A 5,374-nucleotide genomic window follows, 5' to 3' on the forward strand; every position below is an offset into this window, starting at 1 on the left:
AGTGGCTTGTCATACCCAAATCCTTCCCTAGACCCTGTCATTTTCATCCTAGCCCAAATCCCAATATTCTTTTTATTCGGAATATTCCTTTTCTATTAAAGGAATAACTCAAATTGCCCTAGGTTGTGAAGCAACCTTTATTTCCATAACTCCTAAAATTCCCAAATAATTATCATAAATTGTTTGGGTCATATATTTCTAAAATATGGCAAAATATTTCATTTGTCATGTTTATCATCATGCTCAAATAATTCATTTCCTATTCTGCCCTAAATGGCACATTGTGAAGCAAGTGCTATTTTCCTTTTCCCAATTGACCTCAAACTACTTGGACACCTTTTCCTGTCCATATAATTTCCACATGACAAAATGCAACCTCATTTTCCTAGTAATTATTTAATTATGATTTTTCAAAGTTTCTATCCAGAAAGAAGCTTTGTGAAGGAGGTGCAAGCAAGGCATATCCAAATGAGTTGCCATTTTGCATGATCCCTCATATCATCATATCATAGCCTTCCACCAAATTAGAGCTCATGTAATGCCTCCATGTGAGCTCATCTTCAATTCTTTGATTCTGTCCAAAATTTCAGTTTGTGAAGCAAGTATATTTTATCTTGCTCCATTATGGCTGAAAATTTTTGTAGGCCTTCTATTATCCATATAACTTACCTCCACCCATTGTGAGCATGGTTCATCAAGCCATTATTCCTCTAGAATTTTTGCAAGTTTCTGTCCAGAATGAAGCTTTGTGAAGAAAGTGCCACTTTGGTATTTCCAAATGGCATGAAATCTTTACAGCAGCTTCATACCATCATATAATCCCTCTCTGCCAAACTTAAGCTCACATAGATCAAGTATGTGAGTGTATCATCGAAATCGCTGTTTCTGGCCAGTTTTGACTTTCTACAGCAACCCTCATCCAAACTACTCCTATTAGTCTGATATTTGGTGATCAGCATCACCTTAGTGTGTGATCATCGCCAGACAAACTATTTACCATGTTACCTAGCTGGTTTAACCACAGGAAGTTACAAACACCTTCTTACTGATTTACTTTTGGAGCTAAGTGCAAATCTCTTCGTTGCCCCTGTACCAATTTATTTCCTCATTTTGATTAAGGGCACAAAGGTAAATCTACTAGACATGCTCGGCCACGCCAAAGAGCTACGATTGCGCCAGTGCGCGTGGTGGTCACGCTTGCGTCATGGCTGAACGCGTGCTCTGGCTTGTTCCGGCCACTGTTCTCCTCTCCTCCCTCCTCTTCTCGACCTCCCTTCGTGTCCTGGAGCTCTCCCGTGCTCTACTGCATCTCCCTGCATCGGTGCCTCGTCGTGGTTCGCCACAAATGAGCCACTAACTCCACGCCCCTGTGATGCCCAGCCACTGACCTCCATTAGAGCACTGCTCGAGCTCGCTAGCGTGCTCCAGAGCCTTCCCCTCGGCTATATAAGCGTGCCCCGAGCCCTCCCGAAGCTCATCAACTCCTCACTTGCCTCCCTAGCCCACCGGAGTCCTCGGCCCTCTCTTCTTTTCGCCGGAGTTCGCCTCGGCCGCCGCGGTTCCTCCTCGGTTCCGGCTAGCTCGAGCCTCCCCCTCTCCTCTGGTGTTGTCCACTGCCTCCCCCACACTCCCACGAGTCGCCCCAACCCTTTTCCCCTCGCCGGAAAGCCTTCTGGCCGTGGCCTCCACGTTTGGCCGTCGCCTCTGCCTCTCGGTCACCTTGTCGTCCCGGCCATCCGGAGCTCCTCCCCCTCTCCCATCTCCACCACGGCACTCCCCACACCTCCGCCAGCCTCCCCATATCCTCCGTTCGTCGCCAGAGTGCCCGCACCACCGGAGAACCCCGTCTCCCGAAGCTCCTGGCGCCTCCCGTCGCCGCGACCTCCCCGCCTCTCCAGTCCTCCCCGGCGCCGCCTTACCCTCTGAACGGGTGCGCCATGGCCTCCCTCACCCGCTGGTGGCCTCGTCTCGGCTGGAGATGGCCGGAGCCGGCCGGCCCCCTCGCCTGAGCGCCCCTGCCTGGCCTCGTTCCTCCTATCTTCCTCGCGTGAGCGAACAGAGGGAGGAAGACGACGCCTTGCCAGCTGGCCAGGCGAGCCCCCTCTCCATCGGACCCCACCCGTAAGTGAGCCAGCACCTTATCCACTCGAATAAGTGGAAACGTTTTCCTGGAATACGTTTTCGCTATGTGAAAGGGTATTTCCTTCCTCTTTTATACAAATACAATTTCCCTTCAGGAAAGCGTATTCTCTTCTTCTGCGGCTGAAAATACGTTTCCCTTTTCAGAATTCGGCCCGCAGGCACGTTCAGTTTTTCCACCAGGGGCCTGTTTGCTGAAAAAGTTTCACCAATAGGTCCTTGATCTTCAACTCCTCACAACTTTTCAACCGTAACTCCGAATGAGGTGATTCCAAAGCCCACTCCTTCGTCTCGTCGAGCCCGTTCTGTTGGTTTCACTTTCACTATGGTTTGACACTGTGAAAATGACCATTTTGCCCTTGCGCTAAATCAGCCCCTCCGAGAGAGAACGTTTTCCGGCAATTCTTTCCGCGAGCTTCTTGCATTTCTTCCCGGTGCCTTCTTCACCCCCAGGCAAGCCACAATACCCAGTTGCATGATAGTCATGCAGTAGCCATGGTTTTCAACTTGAATATTTATTAAATGTTTGCTTGTTTAAAATATGGTTATCGTTGTTGCTTCTGGGTTAGTGCTTACTGTCTTGCTATGTTGTTATGCACCTGGTTATCATGCCCTGCTAGTTGCCAGTATTCCTTTCATATGTTTATGCTTGCTAGTAGTACATGTTGATGTCGGTAATGGTCTTCGGTGCATGACTATCGTCTGTTCCGAGTGCCGTTGTTATGCATATTTCATTGCATCCCGTTGGTTAAATGCTTGCATTGTTGTTATGTTCTTGCATGATATTTATTGTTGATGCTAGTGGTCATGCTATGTTTTTGAGAAGTATGTACTTGTGATGTTCATGTTAGTCAGTATGCCATGCTCAGTTGAATATGATTCATTGTGGATATGGTGGATAGTTATGTTGCATCCCGTGTTTATGTTGATATCATGCTCATGCATTGTAATTACATCATGTTATTTTATCATGGCTCAGCATATTTGCATTCAAGTTTAACCGGATTAAATTGAACTTGAACAACTGTTGACTGAGTCATGGTGCCACCATATCGAGCTGACCAGTGCAGCCACACTTACCTTTATGGGAAGTTCCTAACTGGGTCTATTGTCGTGCCTCTCGCCGGTGCCTCCAACTAGGGAAGGTTATGGGCGTGCTTACCCTGATCAGGTAGGTGGACATAACCTTGTGTGCCCGTAGATTGGATGATAAGCGCTTTTGTCCCTGTTTGGGACGGACCACGGCGGTGGTTGTTGTGTCTTTGGTAGACACGGGGCCACCCAGGACTAGCCCAATGGGGAGTGAGTCGGAGTGGCCGGGAGAGTGTCATGACAGTAGATCGGTTTTGTCGAAACACCGTGTCCGCACGTATGGGAGTGCGAGACCATGGGTTCCGTGGTGTGGGTATAGTGTGCTAACCTCTGCAGAGTGTATATTAAATCTATCGATAGCCGCGCCCGCGGATAAGGGCCCAGTTCGTGTCGGTCCCACTGTGAGTCAACAGTATTAATAATAACTTGATTAATGACAACCCCGGTTCGATGATGAGATAAGTTGGTTGTGATCACCGGAAAGATCACCGTTTGAGACCAAGTGTTGGTCATGGTTGTGATCGTCGGAATGATCACCGTGGTATCGAGGATACCGAGTTGTTGGATATTCGTGATGTTGTGCGAGAATCATGGGTAAAGATCAAGCTCCTTGTGGTCATTTAATGATTACTACGGTATTGTTTATACCAAGCTTGACTTGATCCTGAGATGATCGTGTGATGTCCGAGGTTGGTAAGTAATGCATGTGATGGTTACGAAGTAACCCGAGCAGAATAACTAGTGTATATAGTGTCATCATGTTGCATGCTAGTATCGTCAGATTTATATGCTCATGCCATGCTCATGTTGTTCTAGCTGTATCATGTTCATATTGTGGCTGCCATGTTATCCTGATGACCTCATGAATATTTCCTTCTTAACCTGTATTTGCCATGCTGTTGTTTGTCTTGAATGCTTCTGGTTATTGTGAGCTTGCAGGTACATTCAATGTACTGACCTGGCGTGTCATGCCAGTTTGCAGGTCATGCCGGAATTGAATGCTTGTTTGCCGTGGATTCTTTGTTTGCGAGCTAGGATAAGCGTTCCAGCCAGAGTCCCTGCGGATTGGAGTTCACCACCGTCGCCGTTGTTCCGCTGCTTCGAGTTGTTCTGCTGCTTGCATAGAGCAACTGAGGATGGCGTAGTGTCGCCGTGCCGATGTTATTCATTGTAATATCGGAGACCTTGTATTCATATTCGTGTAATAATACCAAGCTGGTTTGTTCTATGCTAAGCAGTGTCGTATTCCAGAAGACTTCTCCTCGATCTCTGGGCTGGAATACGGGGCGTTCCGGTTTTCTCTGAGCCGGGGTGCCACAGGAACCCCCGGGTGATCTCTAATAAACAATTACCATACTTGTTTTACATACCCATACGCAGCTCGCCCTTGGTTACGGCATGTTAAATAGCCTTACTCGCTCATCGCATTACTTGTACAAAGCACGCCTCGACATACTAGTTACATCACAATGGTGAATAAATGGTGGCGTCAGCTCATTACTTCATTTTCCCCGTTTCCTCACCTTAGTATCTATTACTCATTGCACACGTACACCATGGTACGTACTGCTACGCTAGGGGCTTCATCACACCCCACATTACGGCAATAAAAGTCCGAACACTTTTACAGTATAGTTCGGCACCCCAAACTTATAGCATTATATGCATCGGCTCCGAATCATGTCTTTTGTCAATAGTTGGGTTGTCCGGCTCCTGTGTTTACTACCTTACGTTCCGCTATATCGGCTAGGGTAGTAAAGGGAGAACTACTGCGATTGTGTCCCGGTTCTTCCGGACAAGCACCTGAGTAGAGAAAGCCGAAAACTGACTGTCATGATGCGGCGAGAGCCGGTCAGCTGTTCGCGCGGTTCCAAATCGTTGGAGATTTTTTCCGCTTCTTGCGAAGAATCGGTTCTTCCGATTAGGCGTGTATAACGCCCCTAATTCGGCCTTCCGAACACCAGGGGCTTCGCCAACTTTATTAATCGTCAAACTCCTATGGCTAAGTGAGGGCGGTAAAGGCCGCATAGTCTGATTGCCTTGTTCGTTGTGCTAAACTCCTCCTTTAAGGACGAGCATGTTGAGTAAAGAGTGTTTAGATTTATCCCGAACACCCCCATACTATCTACGCGGGGGCATAAGC

The 5,374-nt window shown here is 47.7% G+C and overlaps 1 long non-coding RNA gene across 1 annotated transcript; it reads left to right on the top strand.

Moving 5' to 3' along the window:
* Positions 1-1,229: 1,229 nt before the first annotated feature.
* On the top strand, positions 1,230-4,484 carry LOC141025411 (uncharacterized). Its single transcript, XR_012186881.1, has 2 exons — positions 1,230-2,404; positions 2,513-4,484. It is a non-coding gene; the product is annotated as an uncharacterized lncRNA (long non-coding RNA).
* Positions 4,485-5,374: the final 890 nt, after the last annotated feature.

The sequence above is a fragment of the Aegilops tauschii genome, chromosome 6 (assembly GCF_002575655.3).
Source record: "Aegilops tauschii subsp. strangulata cultivar AL8/78 chromosome 6, Aet v6.0, whole genome shotgun sequence".
NCBI classification, from domain to species: Eukaryota; Viridiplantae; Streptophyta; class Magnoliopsida; order Poales; family Poaceae; genus Aegilops; species Aegilops tauschii.